Below are 22,567 nucleotides of genomic sequence, written 5' to 3'. Positions count from 1 at the left end.
AGCTCAGACAGAGAAGCAGTAGTAACAAAATAGGGATCTTGGACAAGAAGACATGGTTGTAAGGATGATTTTAGTGCTAACTGAAACAACTGTCTCAGTATTTTAAACAGTTTTGTTTAGCAATAAATGGACAGAATTTTTTCATTAGTATAATCAAATGTGTCTTGAAATTTTGGCAGTTTAAATAACAAAGTGTTTCAAGCCTCCCAACTAAAATCTGGAGCAAGAGAAGGATGCTCAATTAAGAGAAGGATGCTCTTCTATTAAACATAATATTGGAAGTCCTATCCACAGCAATCAGACAAGAAATGTATGCAAATTAGAAGGGAAGAGGTAAATTTGTTATTATATGCAGAAAAATAAGATACTGTATATGGAAAACACTAAAGGCTCTGCTCAAAAAGTACTAGAACTAAAAATAACAAATTCAGTAAGGTAACAGGACATAAGATTAGCACGCAGAAATCTTTGCATTTCTTTACAGTAACAATGAGATATCAGAAAGGGAAAGTAAAAAAAAAAAAAAACCCTCTTAAAATTATATTTAAAAACCTAGGAATAAACCTGACCAAGGAGGTAAAAGACATATACACTGAGAACTATAAAACATTGATAATTAAAGATGATTCAAAGAAATGGAAAGATATCCCATATTCTTGGATTGAAAGAATTAATACTACTCACACAACATACAGATTTAATGTGATCCCTATCAAATTACCCATGACATTTTTCACAGAACCAGAACAAATAACCTAAAATTTACATGGAACTATAAAAGACCCTTCCCTGATTTTCCCTGGTGCCTCAGATGGCAAAGAATCTGCCTGCAATGCAGGAGACCCAGGTTCAATCCCTGGGTCAGGAAGATCCCCTGAAGAATGGCAATCCTCTCGCATATTCTTGCCTGGAGAATCCCATGGAGAAGAGCCTGGTGGGCTACAGTCCACGGGGTTGCAGGTCGGACACAACTAGTAAACAACACATAAAAGACCTAGAATTGCCAAAGCAATCCTGAAGGAAAAGAACAAAGCTGGAGGCTATTTATGTAAAAAATAAAATAAATGTAAAATATACTAAAATAATTTAGAGGTGAGTACAAAACCCAAGTGAAATATAAACCAAAAAAATAAAAATCTGCCTGGCTAGAGAAAGATTCCCAGAAAGAATGGCATTTAGACTGAGGCATCTCAGTCAATGAAATGCTGTACAAACTGAAAAAGATAACACAGATGTAAGATAATAAGTAGTCAAACTTCCTGTTATTCTGAATGAGTTTAGCCTCATTGACCCTGGTGAAGCCTTTCAGTTTGCTAAAAAACGTTTACTAAGGTTTCATAGTACCTGGCAAATTTTAGAGAACCAGAGAAATTGCAGAAGACTGAAAATTGATAAATATTATTTAGATTTTCAGTTTTAAGAGGAAAGATTCAATGGCAGACAGTGTTGTGGATTATTTGAAAGAACAGGCTGTGAATTTAGATTGCTAAGAGATTCTGGCTTTGCTCCTTACCTTGGTCAAGATTGTGTGACCTTAACCAAGCTATCGAGCAACTCTGTCCTTCAGTTTCCTCATCCATAAAATGTGAGACTAAGAGGTTATACTCAAAGAAATAGTAGTGAGCATTACAGGGAAAATGGTTGGAAGAATACCTAGCAGATGGTAAGTTCTCCATATTAGGAGCTGTTTTATAATTCTACAAACTAGACCAAACTGGTAGGCCTTAGTCACACCAAATATTCCAAAGTAGAATGCTTAAAAGACTCAACATTGGAAAAGAAGAGGTGATATTTTAGGAAGTGGGTTGGGAAGTGGTGTTGCGAAAGCTGGACAGCTACATGTAAACCAATGAAGCTGGAACATACCATCACACCATACACAAAAATAAGCTCAAAACAGCTTTAAGACTTAAGTATAAGACATGACACTATAAAAGTCCTAGAAGAGAAGATAGAACATTCTCTGACATAATTCATAGCAATGTTTTCTTGGATCAACCGTCCCAGGAAATAGAAATAAAAGCTAAACTAAATAAATGAGACCTAGTCAAACTTTTGCATAGCAAAGGAAGCCATAAACAAAATGAAAAGACAACCTATGGTCTGGGAGAAAATGTTTGCAAACCATGTAAATGACAAGAGCTTAATTTCCAAAATATACCCACTGCTCATACAACTCAATAACAATTTAAAAAAAAATCATAAAGTAGGCAGAAGACCTAAGTAGGCATTTTTCCAAAGAAGACATTTGTATGGCTAATAAGCACATGAAAACATGTTCAGCATCACTAGTTATTAGAGAAATGCAAATCAAAACTACAATGAGGTTCACCTCACACCAGTCAAAATGGCCATCATTAAAAAGTCCACAAATAACAAATGTTGGAGAGGGTGTAGAGAAAAGAGAACCCTTCTATGCTGATGTTGGGAATGTAAATTGGAATAGCTACTCTGAAAAACAGTATGGAGGTTCATTAAAAAGCTAGGGTTGCCATATGACCCAGCAATCCCTCTCCTGGGCATATAACTGGGAAAAACTCAAATTTGAAAAGCTACATGCACCCAATGTTCACTGCAGCAGTATTTACAATGGCCAAAATATGAAAACAACTTAAACTTCCATCAACAGATGAAAGAATAAAGATGTGGTATATAAATACAATGGACTACTACTCATCCGTAAAAAAGAAATAATGCTATTTGCAGAACCATATATGGACCTAGAGATTATCATACTAAATGAAGTAAGTCAGAAAGAGACACATACCAACCATATCACTTACATGGGGAATCTAAAATATGATACAAATGGACTTATTTACAAAACAAATAGACTCACAGACATAGAAAACAAACTTACAGTTACCAAAGGGGAAAGTAGGGGAGGAATAAATTAGTGGTTTGGGATTAGTGGATACAAACTGCTATATATATATATGTATATAAAGTAGATAAACAGCAAGGTCCTACTGTATAGCAAAGGAAACTATATTCAATACCCTGTAATGAACCGTAACGGAAAAAATATGAAAAAGGATATATAATCACTATTCTATATACGAAGAACTAACACAAAGCTTTAAAACAACCATGCTTCAATTAAAAAAATATTCTTAAAGTATTTCTTCAAAATCATTTAGCGAGGTTAAAAAAAAAAGCCTTCAAAACTCGTTCAAGTATCTGCTTCACTGGGACCTCTTTGCCTTCCACAATCCCTAAGCAATATAGTACTGGATATATATTTGTTATTTTAGTGTGTATATAAGTATGTATATGCTGTTATTAAAGTATATGCATAGTATATACAGACACATTGTATATTATAGTATTGTATAGTATATATATGCTGTTACAGTATTTGTGTAAGTATTTATTTTCCCTAATCTACTATAACCTCCTTGAAAATAGGAATATACTTTTCTTGCTTCCCCAGTGTCTCACATAATTCCTCCTCCATGAGTATACCAAAGCCTTCTGTGTGTATCTCCTTTCCTGGTAATTGGTAAAGTTCTTTAATCAACACTTAGTTGTGGATTAAAGGATTAAAGTCCTTTAATCAACACATGCCTAATCAGAAGATCAATCAGTATCCCTGTCTGCATTTTCCCACCTTTTTTTACAAAGATGGCAAAATTCCTTGGTAAAATCCACGTCCTAGGTCTACAAAGTCCCTTTCCCTTGTCAGCAAAACACATATGCCAAAACAGGAAATGTGTGGGGGTCCTAAGGAACATATTATCAGTGAACCCACCCTGGTCCCAAAATATCACCACTTCTTTTTCAATGATGAGTCTTTTAAGCATTCTACTTTGGAATCTTTGATGTGACTAAGGCCTACCTTAGTCCGAGGTCAGGGTGGGCGGCCGGGAGGAGATACCCCACGCCCCTACGCCCCCACACCCAAGGCCAAGGGCTGCGGCCAGGAGGAGCAACCCACGCCCGAGGCCAGGGGCAGTGGCCGGGAGGACCAACCCCACACCCATGTCGCAGGAGGGCCTAGAGGAGCTATCCCACATTGAAGGTCAGGAAGGGCGGTGGTGAGGAGATACCCCTCGTCCAAGGTAAGGAGCAATGGCTGCATTTTGCTGGAGCAGCCGTGAAGAGATACCCCACACCCAAGGTAAGAGAAACCCTAGTAAGACGGTAGGTGTTGCAAGAGGGCATCAGAGGGCAAACACACTGAAACCATACTCACAGAAAACTAGTCAATCTAATCACACTAGGACCACAGCCTTGTCTAACTCAATGAAACTAAGCCATGCCCGTGGGGCAACCCAAGATGGGTGGGGCATGGTGGAGAGATCTGACAGAATGTGGTCCACTGGAGAAGGGAATGGCAAACCACTTCAGTATTCTTGCCTTGAGAACTCCATGAACAGTATGAAAAGGCAAAATGATAGGATACTGAAAGAGAAACTCCCCAGGTCAGTAGGTGCCCAATATGCTACTGGAGATCAGTGGAGAAATAACTCCAGAAAGAATGAAGGGATGGAGCCAAAGCAAAAACAATACCCAGCTGTGGATGTGACTGGTGATAGAAGCAATGTCTGGTGCTGTAAAGAGCAATATTGCATAGGAACCTGGAATGTCAGGTCCATGAATCAAGGCAAATTGGAAGTGGTCAAACAAGAGATGGCAAGAGTGAATATCGACATTCTAGGAATCAGCGAACTGAAATGGACTGGAATGGGTGAATTTAGCTCAGATGGCCATTATATCTACTACTGTGGGCAGGAATCCTTCAGAAGAAATGGAGTAGCCATCATGGTCAACAAAAGAGTCCGAAATGCAGTACTTGGATGCAATCTCAAAAATGACAGAATGATCTCTGTTCGTTTCCAAGGCAAACCATTCAATATCACAGTAATCCAAGTCTATGCCCCAACCAGTAACACTGAAGAAGCTGAAGTTGAACGGTTCTATGAAGACCTACAAGACCTTTTAGAACTAACACCCAAAAAAGATGTCCTTTTCATTATAGGGGACCAGAATGCAAAAGTAGGAAGTCAAGAAACACCTGGAGTAACAGGCAAAATTGGCCTTGGAATACGGAATGAAGCAGGGCAAAGACTAATAGAGTTTTGCCAAGAAAATGCACTGGTCATAACAAACACCCTCTTCCACAACACAAGAGAAGACTATACATGGACATCACCAGATGGTCAACACCGAAATCAGATTGATTATATTCTTTGCAGCCAAAGATGGAGAAGCTCTATACAGTCAGCAAAAACAAGACCAGGAGCTGACTGTGGCTCAGACCATGAACTCCTTATTGCCAAATTCAGACTTAAATTGAAGAAAGTAGGGAAAACCACTAGACCATGCAGGTATGACCTAAATCAAATCCCTCATGATTATACAGTGGAAGTGAGAAATAGATTTAAGGGTCTAGATATGATAGATAGAGGGCCTCATGAACTATGGAATGAGGTTCGTGACATTGTACAGGAGACAGGGATCAAGACTATCCCCATGGAAAAGAAATGCAAAAAAGCAAAATGGCTGTCTGGGGAGGCCTTACAAATAGCTGTGAAAAGAAGAGAAGTGAAAAGCAAAGGAGAAAAGGAAAGATATAAACATCTGAGTGCAGAGTTCCAAAGAATAGCAAGAAGAGATAAAAAGCCTTCTTCAGCGATCAATGCAAAGAAATAGAGGAAAACAACAGAATGGGAAAGACTAGGGATCTCTTCAAGAAAATCAGAGATACCAAGGGAACATTTCAAGCAAAGATGGGCTCGATAAAGGACAGAAATGGTATGGACCTAAAAGCAGCAGAAGATATTAAGAAGAGGTGGCAAGAATACACAGAAGAACTGTACAAAAAGGATCTTCACGACCCAGATAATCACGATGGTGTGATCACTGACCTGGAGCCAGACATCCTGGAATGTGAAGTCAAGTGGGCCTTAGAAAGCATCACTATGAACAAAGCTAGTGGAGGTGATGGAATTCCAGTTGAGCTATTCCAAATCCTGAAAGATGATGCTGTGAAAGTGCTGCACTCAATACGCCAGCAAATTTGGAAAACTCAGCAGTGGCCACAGGACTGGAAAAGGTCAGTTTTCATTCCAATCCCTAAGAAAGGCAATGCCAAAGAATGCTGAAACTACCGCACAATTGCACTCATCTCACATGCTAGTAAAATAATGCTCAAAATTCTCCAAGCCAGGCTTCAGCAATATGTAAACTGTGAACTTCCTGATGTTCAAGAGGAACCAGAGATCAAATTGCCAACATCCGCTGGATCAAATTGCCAACATCCACTGGATCATGGAAAAAGCCAGAGAGTTCCAGAAAAGCATCTATTTCTGCTTTATTGACTGTGCCATAGCCTTTGACTGTGTGGATCACAATAAACTGTGGAAAATTCTGAAAAAGATGGGAATACCAGACCACCTGATCTGCCTCTTGAGAAACTTGTATGCAGGTCAGGAAGCAACAGTTAGAACTGGACATGGAACAACAGACTGGTTCCAAATAGGAAAAGGAGTTCATCAAGGCTGTATATTGTCACCCTGTTTATTTAACTTATATGCAGAGTACATCATGAGAAACGCTGGGCTGGAAGAAGCACAAGCTGGAATCAAGATTGCCTGGAGAAATATCAATAATCTTAGATATGCAGACGACACCACCCTTATGGCAGAAAGTGAAGAGGAACTCAAAAGCCTCTTGATGAAAGTGAAAGTGGAGAGAGAAAAAGTTGGCTTAAAGCTCAACATTCAGAAAACAAAGATCATGGCATCCGGTCCCATGACTTCATGGGAAATAGATTGGGAAACAGTGGACAGTGTCAGACTTTATTTTTCTGGGCTCCAAAATCACTACAGATGGTGACTGCAGCCATGAAATTAAAAGACGCTTACTCCTTGGAAGGAAAGTTATGACCAACCTAGATAGCATATTCAAAAGCAGAGACCCGTCTAGTCAAGGCTATGGTTTTTCCTGTGGTCATGTATGGATGTGAGAGCTGGACTGTGAAGAAGGCTGAGCGCCGAAGAATTGATGCTTTTGAACTGTGGTGTTGGATAAGACTCTTGAGAGTCCCTTGGACTGCAAGGAGATCCAACCAGTCCATTCTGAAGGAGATCAGCCCTGGGATTTCTTTGGAAGGAATGATGCTAAAGCTGAAACTCCAGTACTTAGCCAGCTCATGTGAAGAGTTGACTCATTGGAGAAGACTCTGATGCTGGGAAGGATTGGGGGCAAGAGGAGAAGGGGACGACAGAGGATGAGATGGCCGAATGGCATCACTGACTCGATGGATGTGAGTCTCAGTGAACTCCGGGAGTTGGTGATGGACAGGGAGGCCTGGCGTGCTGCGCTTCATGGGGTCGCAAAGAGTCGGAAACGACTGAGCGACTGATCTGATCTGATCTGAAGGCCTACCAGTTTGGTCTAGTTTGTATTATTATAAAACAGCTCCTAATATGGAGAACTTACCATCTGCTAGATATTCTTCCAACCATTTTCCCTGTAATGCTCACTACTATTTCTTTGAGTATAACCTCTTAGTCTCACATTTTATAGATGAGGAAACTGAAGGACAGAGTTGCTCGATAGCTTGGTTAAGGTCACACAATCTTGACCAAGGTAAGGAGCAAAGCCAGAATCTCTTAGCAATCTAAATTCACAGCCTGTTCTTTCAAATAATCCACAACACTGTCTGCCATTGAATCTTTCCTCTTAAAACTGAAAATCTAAATAATATTTATCAATTTTCAGTCTTCTGCAATTTCTCTGGTTCTCTAAAATTTGCCAGGTACTATGAAACCTTAGTAAACGTTTTTTAGCAAACTGAAAGGCTTCACCAGGGTCAATGAGGCTAAACTCATTCAGAATGACAGGAAGTTTGACTACATTATTATCTTACATCTGTGTTATCTTTTTCAGTTTGTACAGCATTTCATTGACTGAGATGCCTCAGTCTAAATGCCATTCTTTCTGGGAATCCTCCTCTAGCCAGGCAGATTTTGATTTTTTTGGTTTATATTTCACCTGGGTTTTGTACCCGCCTCTATTAATATAGTTATTTTAGTATATTTTGCATTTATTTTATTTTTTACATAAATAAAAATATTTACACTTTAAATTTATTTATTTGCATGCCTATTTCCTACTGGACAGTCAAAATCTCCATAGATGAGGTTATATCTCCTTAACTATGAAAGGCTCAACGTTTGGTACAAGTGTTCCATAAGAGGTCCTAAGAAACTCAGGTTTCTCCCATAAAATTCATCATGACACTTTTATCCCCCCCAAATCAGGCTCTTATACTTTCCTTCTTAGTCTTCTTTAAACAAACAAAACCCCAAAGCACAGTCTTTTTCTTGTTTCAGATTTTTTTTCTTTTTTTCCCATATACTTTAGCTCATTCCAGGCTACAGATTTCCTGACTCTATTCTGGGAGGTTTAGGCCACTGTTTTAAAATTGTCTTGAAAAAAAAAAAAGGGTGGGGGGGGTATTCCCTGCTTGTTCAGTGGTTAGGATTAAGTGCTTTCACTGCCATGGGCCTGTGTTTGATCCCTTTTTGGGGACCTACGATCCCACAGGTCTCATGGCATGGTCAAAAATAAGCTAAACTGTCTTGGTTATGTGCCCCATCTCTCATCTTTTATTCATACACTTCTAGGTCTGAGCCCATTAGAAAGACTATTTGTATAGTCACATACATCCATCTATATGCCTTTCTTTCTTTACTCATCTGAGTGATATGCTACTGCAGTGTCAAGGTCTTTTCCATAGCTTCCCATCTTTACTGATCCACTCCCTGTCCTCCTTCCAAGTGTACTCCATTACATTCCATCTAACTTTGTTTAAAGTTTTTTGAAATCTGCCTTCTCCAAAATATAGATTATGACCAGTGACCTACTTCACTGGTGTGTGTGCTTAGACACTCAGTCATGTCCAACTCTTTGCGACCCCATGGACTGTTTTCTGCCAGCCTCTGTGCATGGGGATTCTCTAGGCCAAGAATACTGGAGTGGATGGCCCTGCCCTCCTCCAGGGGATCTTCCCAACCCAGGGATTGAACCCAGGTCTCCTGCATTGCAGGCAGATTCTTTACCATCTGAGCCACCAGGGAATCCCCCCTTCATTGGTAATTTACATAATTATATCACATGCATTTTCATATCCATAAACTTAGCATATGAAGGAACTGAAGTTAGAGGGACTTCTAAGTGGCAGGGAACTGCTGAAAATCAGGTCTATCTGATGCTAAACAGGCATGTACACTTAATCCATTTTACATAGTATATGCTCATAAATTCTACATGAGGTGCCACAGGCCTGAAGAGTCACACTAACATAAACCTGAGTGCAAGCTCGCCCAAGGCCAATAAGAAAGTACCCAGCAGAACTGAAATTAGAAGCCAAGTTTCTGATTGCCTGTTTGGAGCTAGGTAGAGAGGGCATACTGACTTGGTATTTTACATATTTTGAAGAATTAGAAAGTATTTGAAGAGTGTGGATGGATATAGCACCACTAGATCCAAATGTTATCCTATAAAAGGTTAGCCTTTCATCCTTCACTCTCTGTCATTATTCACATGGATTTGGAATGATTGGGATGTCCCATAAAAGGCTTTGAGGATGCGATACTACAGTTTTAGGCAGATGGCATATCAGTGGTTCCTTTTCCAGAGTCATTGTTAATGCATCCTCCTTCTCATTTTTCCACTTCTGCTTTCATAATAAAAATAGAGGTTTATTTAAAAAATGAGAGTAAAGGAAACATTTGCACAAACTCTTGTTCAGGAATTTTCACTGAAGGCTATAAATAACTCAAGATTTATTAGGAAATTCAATTTATTCTACTGACTCCTTTTAGCTCTATTAGCTTTGTCTTAAATTCTCCATCAACTTTCTACTCCTTCAGTAATAGTCACCTAGGCTTTGCTAACACTCGGTTCTCTTAACATCTATCTGCTGTCTCATTCAAGACTAAATCTGCATGGATGGACCTAGAGATTATCATGCTATGTGAAATCAGGCAACAAGTATCATATGATATCTCATATGTGGAATCTGAAAAAAATGATACAAATGAACTTATTTACAAAACAGGCTCACAGACTTTGAAAACAAACTAAGGTTACCAAAGGGGAAAGTGGGTAGAGGAGTGATGAATTAGAAGTTTGGGATTAACATATACACACTGCTATATATAAAGAAGATGACTAGTAAGAACCTGCTATACTGCCAGGGATGGCAGAGCCTGGTGGGCTGCCGTCTATGGGGTTGCACAGTGTCGGACACGACTGAAGTGACTTAGTAGCAGCAGCAGCAGCAGCAGCAGCAGCAGCATACTTCACGGGGGAATCTACTCAATACTCTGTAGTGGTCTATATGGGAAAAGAATCTAGAAAAAAGAGTGGATGTATGTTTATGTATATCTGATTCACTTGGCTGTACACCTGAAAATAACACAGCATTGTAAATCAACTATACCCCAATAAAAATTTTTAAAAAAGATAACCCAAAAGGACCTACTATATAGCACAGGAAATGATATTCAATATCTTATAATAACCTATAATGAAAAATATATGTCTATATAATTATTACCTATATTCTTATATATCTATATATATACATATAACTGAATTACTTTGCTATACTTTGAAATATCAATACCCTCAGATATGCAGATGACACCATTCTAATGGCAGAAAGTGAGGAGGAACTAAAGAGCCTCTTGATGAAAGTGAAAGAGGAGAATTAAAAAGTTGGCTTAAAACTCAACATTCAAAAGATGAAGATTATGGCATCTGGTCCTATCATTTCATGGCAAATAGATGGGGAAACAATGGACACAGTGACAGACTATTTTCTTGGGCTCCAAAATCACTGCAGATGGTGACTGCAGCCATGAAATTAAAAGATGCTTGCTCCTTGGAAGAAAAACTATGACTAACCTAGATGGCATATTAAACAGCAGAGACATTGCTTTGCCAACAAAGGTCCATCTAGTCAAAGCTATGGTTTTCTCAGTAGTCATGTATGGATGTGAGAGTTGGACCATAAAGAAAGCTGAGCACTGAAGAATTGATGTTTTTGAACGATGGTGTTGGAGAAGACTCTTGAGAGTCCCTTGGACTGCAAGGAGATCCAACCAGTCAATCCCAAAGGATATCTTAATCCTGAATGTTCATTAGAAAGACTGATGCTGAAGCTGAAATTCCAATACTTTTGCCATCTGATGCAAAGAACTGACTCATTGGAAAAGACCCTGATGCTGGGAAAGATTGAAGGCAGGAGGAGAAGGGAACAACAGAGGATGAGTTGGTTGGATGGCATTACTGACTCAATGGACATGAGTTTGAGCAAGCTCTGGGAGTTGGTGATGGACAGGGAAGCCTGGCATGCTGCAGTCCATGAAGTCGCAAGGAGTTGGGCATGACTGAGCGACTGAACTGACTGAACTGACTTTACTGTACACCTAAAACTAATACAACATTTTAAATCAACTATACTTCAATAAAAAAATTTTTTTTAAATATAGTCTAATAGCTTTCTCAATAGCTTCCAATGTTTGAAGAGTATTAACAAGAACCACCAAGTCTTATCTCCCTCAGTCAAACATCATGGTTTATTATAGGATGATACAGATGAAAGAATGGAGGTCTAGGAGTCAATGACCTGGCTCTACCACTTAGTAACCATGCTACCTTGATCAAGGCACTTAATGCCACTCAATTTCAGCACTGTAATCTATTAAGACTGGTATAACAATATTCATCTCATAGGATGATTATGGGGATCAAACTCAGTATTACAGTGTGTGACAAAGACTTGCACATTGTAAATTTGTATGTAAATCTGATCATGGATGCCTCTACTTGCTCACAGTTGAGTAGTTATCCTTACACTGGAATAAAGCACTTCAGAATTGGGGTTGATCTGTAAAAAGTAAAAAGATATAATTTACTCTCAGTGAAAACACTCTTCTCCTTAATCATGCCTAAAGTGGCATTAGATGTCATTATTAGCTGTGCTGGCTCATCTTAAAGTCACAGTCAGTTAAAAAAACCCAGATCTTCATGTCTGTTTTTTTTTCATGTGCACTCATAGTATTTAACCTAGATGAAAGAATTAATCTTTCTCAAAAAAGTTTAAGTATAGTTGATTCATAATATTTATTATATAAGTTTCAGCTGTACAACATACTAATTCAATATTTTTACATATTACTCCACTTAGAGTTATTAGAAAATTTTGGCTATGTTCCCCGGGCTGTATAAAATATTCTTAAAGCTTATTTATCTTATACATTGTAGTTTGTACCTATTAATCCCTACTCTGAGGAGTTAATCTCGGTACCTGTTAAATTTCACACTGTTGGTCTTGGCCCAGTGCTTGAGAATGTTGAGGATATTTAGAGTATTGAATGAAGTTTCTGGATGAGGTCTACTGCCCAGATTTGCAGTATCTACAACCAGTTTTCTTTCCAATATCTTTTTTCGTGGCCTGCCAAAGGCACAGATTTAATCTCTACTTTTCCATTGCAGGACTAGAAGAATCTATATCTAAAGATGTAGGAGGTCCTGAAATACTTTGAGATGGCATCTTCCAGGGTATCTGACTCCATAATTCCTTGAACATTGTAACACTTAACATTGTAATACTGTACAGGAGGTGATGACCAAAACCATCCCCCCAAAAAAGAAATGTAAGCAGGCAAAGAGGTTGTTGGAGGAGCCTTACAAATAGAAGCAAAATGCAAAGAAGAAAGGGAAATATATACCAAATTAAATGCAGTTTAGGAGATAAGCAAGGAGAAATAGAAAGATTTCTTAAGTGAACAATACAAAGAAATGGAGGAAAACAATAGAATGGGAAAAACTAGAAATCACTTCAAGAAAATCAAATACCAAGGGAATATTTCATGCAAAGATGGGCACCATAAAGGACAGAAATAGCAAGGACTTAAAAGAAGCAGAAGAGATAAAGAAGTGGTAGCAAGAATACACAGAAGAACTGGACAAAAAAGATCTTAATAACCTGGATAACAATGATGGTGTGGCCATTCACCTAGAGCCAAACATCCTGGAGTGTGAGTTCAAGTGGGCCTTAGGAAGCATTACTATGAACAAAGATTTGGGAGGTAATGGAATTCCAGCTGGACTATTTCAAATCCTAAAAGATGCTGGTGTGAAAGTGCTGCACTCAATATGCCAGCAAATTTGGAAAACTCAGCAATGACCACAGGACTGGAAAAGGTCCGTTTTCATTCTAATCCCAAAGAAAGGCAATGCCAAAGAATGTTCAACTTATTGTACATTTGCACTCATTTCACATGCTAGCAAGATATGCTCAAAATCATTCAAGGTAGTCTTCAGCAGTACATAAACAGAGAACTTCCATAGGTTCAGCTGGATATAAAAAGGCAGAGGAACCAGAGATCAAATCACCAACATTTGTTGGATCATGGGCTTCCCTTGTAGCTCAGTTGGTAAAGAATCTGCCTGCAATGCAGGAGACTCAGGTCTGATCCTGGGTCGGGAAGATCCCCTGGAGAAGGAAATGGCAACCCATTCCAGTATTTTTGCCTGGAGAATCCCATGGACAGAGGAACATGGCAGGCTACAGTCCATGGGGTCTCAAGAGTCCAACACAACTTAGCAACTAAACCACCACTAGTTGGATCATAAAAAAGCAAGGGAATTAAAAAAAAAAATCCACTTCTGCTTTATTGACTATGCTAAAGCCTTTGACTATGTGGATCACAACAAACTGTGAAAACTTCTTAAAGAGATGGGAATACCAGACCTTCTTACCTGCTTCTTGAGAAGCCTGTATTCAGGGCAAGAAGCAACAGTTAGACATGGAACTACAGACTTGTTCAAAATTGGGAAAGGAGTACAACAAGGCTATATATTGTCATCCTGCTTATTTAACTTACATGCAGAGTACATCATGTGAAATGCCAGGCTGGATGAATCACAATCTGGAATCAAGATTGCTGGGAGAAATATAAACCTCAGATATGCAGATGATACTAACTTAATGGAAGAAAGTGAAGAGGAACTAAAGAGCCTCTTGATGAAAGTGAAAGAGGAGAGTGAACACACTGGCTTAAAACTCAACATTCTAAAAACTAAGACCATGGCATCTGGTCCCATCATTTCATGGCAATAGAAGAGGGAAAAGTGGAAAGCAGTGACAGATTTTCTTTTCTTGGGCTCCAAAATCACTGCTGACTGTGACTGCAGCCATGAAATTAAAAGATGCTTGCTCCTTGGAAGAAAAACTATGACAAACCTAGACAGTATATTAAAAAGCAGACATCACTTTGCCAACAAAGGTCCATATAGTTAAAGCTATGGATTTTACAGTAGTCATGTTATGGATGTGAGAATTGGACCATAAAGAAGGTTGAACACTGAAGAATTGATACTTTTCAAACTGTGGTGTTGGAGAAGACTCTTGAGAGTCCTTTGGACAGAAGAAGATCCAACCAGTCAATCCTAAAGGAAATAAATCCTTAATATTCACTGGAAGGACTGATATTGAAGCTCCAATACTTTTGTGCCAGATACAAAGAGGCAACTCTTTGGAAAAGATACTGATGCTAGGGAGGATTGATTGAGGGCTAGAGGAGAAGGGGACAACAGAGGATGAGATGGTTGGATGGCATCACGAATTCAATGGACATGAGTTTAACCTAACTCTGGGAGATAGTGAAGGACAGGGAAGCCTGGCTTGCTGCAGTTCATGGGATTGCAAAGAGTTAGACTCAACTTAGCAACTGAAGAGCAAATCCCTTGAAATGTCTAAGAAAAGCCCCATCACCCCATTTTTGTTAGGTTGATGGCATGGGAAAGGAGTATTAAGTGGCTTCATTTTCTTGCCAGTGCTTGTAAGAAGCCTCTACTTTTTGATGAAAGGTTGATGATGTCCTAGTAGAAGATGATGATCTGACAATTTTCCATTTTGGTTGCTGCAGTGATGATGAAAATGATCTGACTCATCTCACTTCAAATTCTGGAGACCTTTCCATACCCATTTATTGCATATGAGCACTTCCTCTTATCAGGAGAATGGAAAATTAGCCATTAGCCAAAATTCATTTTTGATGTTATCTTTTCATGTGCTAAGGATATGTGACTTGGCAATTCTTATATTATCTTAACATCATCTCAAAGATGCAAGTAAGTGAATTTCCAACAGAAAAGTGTCCCACTACAGATAGACCAAGTGATAAAAAGACAAAACTTTCCAGGAATGTTATTATTAGGTTAACTAGCCAGGGAAGGGCAAAGAGTAGGATTGGCTTTGGTACTTGGGCTGTAAAAATATGCACACAGATCTTTTTTCTGAGCCTTCTTGCTTAGCTAAGCATTTCATTATAACTCTTCTTGTATATCTTACTTCCTTAATTTTTAAAAATTAAGATATAATATACATATAACATTATATTCATTTCAGGCCTACAGCATAATGATTTGATATTTGTATATAGTACAAAATGATTACCACAAGAAGTCTACTTAACATAACAGTTTTCTGTGATGAGAACTTTGAAGGTCCACTCTCTTAGCAACTTTCAAATATGGAATACAATATTATTAACTGTAGTCACCATGCTGTATATTACTACTTCCTTAATCTTTAATGAGTTCATCATATCTTTAAGTTCTACCTTTATATACAGTCTTTCCCCTATGTCTTCAAACATATTTAAAATTTTCTATCTTGAAAAAACTTCCTTTGACACTTCTATCAACTCTAGTAAGAGAGGGATGAACTTTTCAAACCATATACATACCCTTTGCCTCTATTTACTTGTCATTTAATCATACATAGGGCTTTTGTTACACCTCTACCATCAAACTGAAATGTTTCCATCATCTATAATATCTCAAATGACCTCTTACTCTTTGACTCCTTTGTAGGGCTATTGTGATTGACTATATTCCTAAAATTATCCCTTCAAAATATTTTACTATCCTAGTTTTTCATGCTGCCCTAATTTTTGTCTTATCATTGTCCTTAAAATAAACTACAAGGTCTGATATGACTTTGGTCCTTTGTCTAACTCTCTAGCCTTATCTCTTTCCCAGCTTACATTTTACACAATCATGCCAAAATTTTTTTTTCTTGGTTCCTTGATAAGTGCAATTTGTCTTCACTTAATTCTGTTTCTTGGGACGTGATATTCTGTCCCACAAGAGTACTCAACCCTACTTCCCTTTCATCAAGCTAACTCCTCATCCCTTATACATCTGCTAAAATGCAAATTATTTAAGGAGGTCTTTTGCAACTTTTAAAGTAGGGCTACCTGTTCTTTGATCTCAGAGATCCATATCACAGCACTTACATTATTTTATTGTTATTAAATCAATTGTCAGTCACTTTCATAAAGTTATAGGTTTTGTAAAGATTTGGTCTGTTGCTATATACTCCCAGAGATAGGCACATGTGGTTATTCACTAGTGATGTATAAATGGATGGTGGATATTCTTTGTAATCCCTACTGATTCCTCTTCTTCTTTCTTTCCTCTCATGCATAAAATTGAGGTAATTATGTTTCCCATAACTATTTCACAATATTGTGAGGATTAAATAATGTATGTAAAATAACTTATTAATACATTACAAATGGATATACTTGCTATTGTGCTTACCAGATGGCTCCATGGTAGAGTCCCCCTGTGAAGGCAGGAGATGGAGAAGACAGGAGTTCGATCCCTGGGTCAGGAAGATCCCCTGGAGGAGGAAATGGCAACCCACTCCAAAATTCTTGCTTGGAAAATTCCATAGACAGAGGAGTCTGGAGAGCTACAGCCCATGGGGTTGCAAAGAGTCAGACATGACTGAGCATGCACACATACTTGCTATTATTATTTTTCCCTTATTAGCAAGACAGTCTCTCATCTATGGTGAAGAATGCCCTCAGAAATATTTATATTAGGACAAATGTTGTTTAAGGGTACAATTGCAACAAGTAGCAAACAAGCCTTAGACGTCTAATGCACAATATAGTGAATACAAACAACAATATTGTATTGTAAGCATTAAACTTGCCTGGCTTTCCTGGTGGCTCAGACAGTAAAGAATCTGCCTGCAATGCAGGAGACCCAGGTTCAATCCCTGGGTCAGAAAGACCCCCTGGAGAAGGAAATGGGTACCCACTTCAGTATTCTTGCCTGGACAATTCCACGGACAGAGGAGTCCAAAGGGTCACAAAGAGTTAGACATGACTGAGAGACTAACACTTTCACTTTCAAACTTGCTAAGAGACTAGAACTTAATAATTCTAATCACTAGAAAGAAATAATAAATATGTAACAACATAGAGATCTTAATTGTTGTTACAATGTCAATTATAGTAGAGTATATAAATGTATCAAGTAATAATGTTATATGTCAAATGCAGTTCAATAAAAAATATTTGGAAGATGGTGGAGGAATAGGACGGGGACACTACTTTCTCCCCCATAAATTCATCAAAAGAACATTTGAACACTGAGCAAATTTTACGGAACAACTTCTGAATGCTGGCAGAGGACATCAGGCACCCAGAAAGGCAGCCCATTGTCTTTGAAAGGAGGTACGACAAAATATAAAAGATAAAAAGAGACAAAAGAGGTAGGGACAGAGATCTGTCTTGGGAAGGGAGTCTTTAAAAAGAGAGAAGTTTCCAAACATCAGGAAACACTCTTTCCAGCCGGTCTGTGGTGAGCCTTGGAATCTCAGAGGGCAAAATAACCGGGAGGAAAAATAAGTAAATAATTAAAACCCACAGATTACGTGCCTAACAGCAACTCCCAGCAGAGCAGCAGCCCAGACGCTTGCATCGCCCACTAGCAAGCAGGGACTGGACAGGGAGGTGCAGGCTGCATGGCTTAGGGTAAGGATTCAGCCTGAATGCCCCGAGGCAATCTGAGGAAACTAGCTTGTGGTAGCAACCCAGACTGTGGGATAGCTATCCTGCAAAAAGCCCTAACCTAAGACACTGCCAGGCTCGCTCACAGAACAAAGGACTAAGCAGAGCTAGCTGGTTGCGGACCGGCCTATCCCCCACTGGAGACAGGCAGGCGAGGGCAGCCAGAGCCGGAAGGAGGCAATCACAGCCCTAGAGAGGCATTCTATACCAAACTGCAAGCAGACTTCATTGCTAACCAAGACGTCTTGGGGTTCTGGATGGTCGACATCTGCTGGGAGGGTCGCAGCCAGAGATCAGCTCCCCAGAAGAGACACATGGCACACATGAGAAGGCCCGCCCATTGTACACCCAGAAAACTGAGCCACTGGGATGGGGGAGGCGATAAGTTGCAGCCTTCAACTGGGGGCAACTGTGCTTGCAAAGCACCTGGTCACCTGAGCTGCTCGGACCTGGGGCAGGCACAAAACACAGGCCCAACCAAGTCTGCGCCTTTGTGGAATACCCGAGAACCTGAACCTGAGCGGCTTAAACCTGGGGAGTGCATGCAACACAGGGCCTGCATCAGACAGTTTCCGGCAGAGCAACCTAGAGCCTGAGCAGTGTAGACTGGGAAAGCACACATGCCATGAGCCGGGGTGGGGGGTGGGGGGGTGGGGGGGTGGGGGGCAGAGGAGGGCGAGGGGGGGAGGCAAACCCAGTGTGGCTGAAACACTGTGAGCACTCCCCACACACGCCAGTGATATATGTATGCAGTTTTCCTCCCTCCCCACAGCACAACTGAACAAGTGAGCCTAAAAAAAAAGTGACCACCACTGCCCCCCTTGTGTCAGGGCAGAAATTAGACACTGAAGAGACCAGCAAACAGAAGAAGCTAAAATAAACAGAGGAAACCACTTTGGAAGTGACAGGTACAATAGATTAAAACCCTGTAGTTAGCACCAACTACATAGGAAGGGGCCTATAGACCTTGAGAAGTATAACCTGGACCAAGGAACTATCAGAAAATGAACTGACCCCACACTGTCCGCAACAGCTCCAGAGAAAGTCCTAGATATATTTTTACTGTTATCATTTTTTAAATTAAAATTTTTTCTTTAATTTTTAAGTCCCTTATTACTCCTTTAATTTTCATTTTTATAACCCGCTATTACCTTGCAAAAAAAGACCCTATTTTTAAAGCAAAATTCATATTATATATTATAATTTTGTGACTTTGTTTTCTTTTTCTTTTTTTAATATTGTATTTTTGAGAATCAAACGTCTACTCTAGATTTTTAATCTTTCTTTTTGGTATTTGTTACCAACTTTGTACCTTTAAGAACCCCGTCTTCAGTACCCATTTTTACTTGGGAGCAAGATCACTGGCCTGATTGCTCTCTCCCCTTTTTGACTCTCCTTTTTCTCCACCAGGTCTCCTCTATCTCCCTCCTCCCCTTTTCTTCTCTACCCAACTCTGTCAATCTCTTTATGTGTTCCGGGCTATGGAGAACACTTAGGGAACTGATTACTGGCTGGATCTATCTCTCTCCTTTTGTTTCCCCCTTTTATCCTCCTGGCCACCTCTGTCTCCTTCCTCCCTCTTCTCTTCTCTGTGTAACTCCATGGACATCTCTGAGGGATCCAGACTGTGGAGAGCACATAGGGAAGTGATTACTGGCTAGCTTGCTCTTGCCCCTTTTGATTCCCCCTCTTCTTCTCCTGCTCACCTCTATCTCCCTCCTCCCTCTTCTCTTCTCCATGTAACTCTGTGTACCTCTCCGAGTGTCCCTCACTGTGGAGAAACTTTTAATCACTAACCTAGATGTTTTATCATCGGTGCTGTAGAGATGGAGAAATCTTGAGGCTGCTGTAAGAATAAGACTGAAAACCAGAGGCAGGAGGCTTAAGTCCAAATCCTGAGAACACCAGAGAACTGAATCCAGGGAACATTAATTGATAGGAGCTCATCAAATGCCTCCATACCTACACTGAAACCAAGCACCACCCAAGGGCCAACAAATTCCAGAGCAAGACATACCATACAAATTCTCCAGCAACACAGGAACATAGCCCTGAGCTTCAATATACAGGCTGCACAAAGTCACACCAAACCCACTGACATCTCAAAACTCATTATTGGACACTTCATTGCACTCCAGAGAGAAATCCAGCTCCACCCACCAGAACACCAACCCAAGCTTCCCTAACCAGGAAACCTTGACAAACCAACTGTCCAACCCCACCCAAAGTGAGGAACCTCCACAATAAAGAAGAACCACAAACTTCCAAAATACAGAAAGGCCACCCCAAACACAGCAATATAAACAAGATGAAAAGGCAGAGAAATACACAGCAGGTAAAGGAACAGGATAATGCCCACCAAACCAAACAAAAGAGGAAGATATAGGGAATCTACCTGATAAAGAATTCCAAATAATAATAATGAAAGTGATCCAAAATCTTGAAAACAAATTGGAGTTACAGATAAATAGCCTGGAGACAAGGATTGAGAAGATGCAAGAAAGGTTTAACAAGGACCTAGAAGAAATAAAAAAGAGTCAATATATAATGAGTAATGCAATAAATGAGATCAAAAACACTCTGGAGGGAACCAACAGTAGAATAAGGGAGGCAGAAGATAGGATAAGTGAGGTATAAGATAGAATGGTAGAAATAAATGAAACAGGAAAAAATAAAAAAAGAATTAAAGGAAATTAGGACAACCTCAGAACCTCTGGGACAATATTAAGCACCCCAACATTCGAATCATAGGAGTCCCAAAGAAGAAGACAAAAAGAAAGACCATGAGAAAATACCTGAGGAGATAATAGTTGAATAGTTGAAAACTTCCCTAAAATGGGGAAGGAAATAATCACCCAAGTCCAAGAAACCCAGAGAGTCCCAAACAGGATAAACCCAAGGCGAAATGCCCCAAGACACATATTTATCAAATTAACAAAGATCAAACACAAAGAACAAATATTAAAAGTAGCAAGGGAAAAACAACAAATAACACACAAGGGGATTCCCATAAGGATAACAGCTGATCTTTCAATAGAAACTCTTCAGGCCCGAAGGGAATGGCAGGATGAAAGAAAATAACCTACATCCCAGATTACTGTACCCAGCAAGGATCCCATTCAAATATGAAGGAGAAATCAAAAGCTTTACAGACAAGCAAAAGCTGAGAGAATTCAGCACCACCAAATCAGCTCTCCAACAAATCCTAAAGGATCTTCTCTAGATAGGAAACACAGAAAGGGTGTATAAACTCAAACCCAAAACAATAAAGTAAATGGCAACGGGATCATACTTATCAATAATTACCTTAAATGTGAATGGGTTGAAGGCCCCAACCAAAAGACAAAGACTGGCTGAATGGATACAAAAATAAGACTCCTATATATATTGTCTACAAGAGACCCACCTTGAAACAAGGGACACATACAGACTGAAAGTGAAGGGCTGGAAAAAGATATTCCATGCAAATAGAGACCAAAAGAAAGCAGGAGTAGCAATACTCATATCAGATAAAATAGACTTTAAAACAAAGGCTGTGAAAAGAGACAAAGATGGATACTACATAATGATCAAAGGACCAATCCAAGAAGATAAAACAATTATAAATATATATGCACCCAACATAGGAGCACCACAATATGTAAGACAAATGCTAACAAGTATGAAAGGGGAAATTAACAATAACACAATAATAGTGGGAGACTTTAAAACCCCACTCACACCTATGGGTAGATCAACTAAACAGAAAATTAACAAGGAAACACAAACTTTAAATGATATAATAGACCGGTTAGACCTAATTGAGATCTATAGGACATTTCACCCCAAAACAATGAATTTCAGCTTTTTCTCAAGTGCACACGGAACCTTCTCCAGGATAGATCACATCCTGGGCCACAAACCTAGCCTTGGTAAATTCAAAAAATTGAAATCATTCCAAGCATCTTTTCTGATCACAATGCAGTAAGATTAGATGTCAATTACAGGAGAAAAACTATTAAAAATTCCAACATATGGAGGCTGAACAACACGCTGCTGAATAACTGACAAATCACATAAAAAATAAAAAAAGAAATAAAAATATGCATAGAAACGAATGAAAATGAAAACACAACAACCAAAACCTATGGGACACTGTAAAAGCAGTGCTAACAGGAAGGTTCATAGCAATACAAGCTTACTTCAAGAAACAAGAGAAAAGTCAAATAAATAACCTAACTCTACACCTAAAGCAACTAGAAAAGGAAGAAATGAAGAACCCCAGGGTTACTAGAAGGAAAGAAATCTTAAAAATTAGGGCAGAAATAAATACAAAAGAAACAAAAGAGACCATACCAAAAATCAACCAAGCCAAAAGCTGGTTCTTTGAGAGAATAAATAAAATTGACAAACCATTAGCCAGACTCATCAAGAAACAAAGGGATAAAAATCAAATCAACAAAATTAGAAATGAAAATGGAGAGATCACAACAGACAACACAGAAATACAAAGGATCATAAGAGACTATTATCAGCAACTATATGCAAATAAAATGGACAACTTGGAAGAAATGGATAACTTCTTAGAAAAGTACAACTTTCCAAAACTGAACAAGGAAGAAATAGAAAGTCTTAACAGACCCATCACAAGCACAGAAATTGAAACTGTAATCAGAAATCTTCCAGGAAAC

The 22,567-nt window shown here is 39.1% G+C and overlaps 1 long non-coding RNA gene across 3 annotated transcripts in view; it reads right to left on the bottom strand.

Moving 5' to 3' along the window:
- The window catches only part of LOC132342129 (uncharacterized), a 209,629-nt gene that overhangs the window by 19,836 nt on the left and 167,226 nt on the right, over positions 1 to 22,567 (bottom strand). For all 3 annotated transcript variants that reach the window (XR_009490844.1, XR_003029724.2, XR_009490843.1), the window contains exon 3: positions 16,636 to 16,717. This is a non-coding gene — a long non-coding RNA (uncharacterized lncRNA). The remainder of the gene's footprint in view (positions 1 to 16,635; positions 16,718 to 22,567) is intronic.

This window comes from Bos taurus, chromosome 16 (genome assembly GCF_002263795.3).
Source record: "Bos taurus isolate L1 Dominette 01449 registration number 42190680 breed Hereford chromosome 16, ARS-UCD2.0, whole genome shotgun sequence".
Classification (NCBI taxonomy): Eukaryota; Metazoa; Chordata; class Mammalia; order Artiodactyla; family Bovidae; genus Bos; species Bos taurus.
Note: the sequence above shows the minus strand (reverse complement) of the source record. Positions and strands in the feature narration are given on the sequence as shown.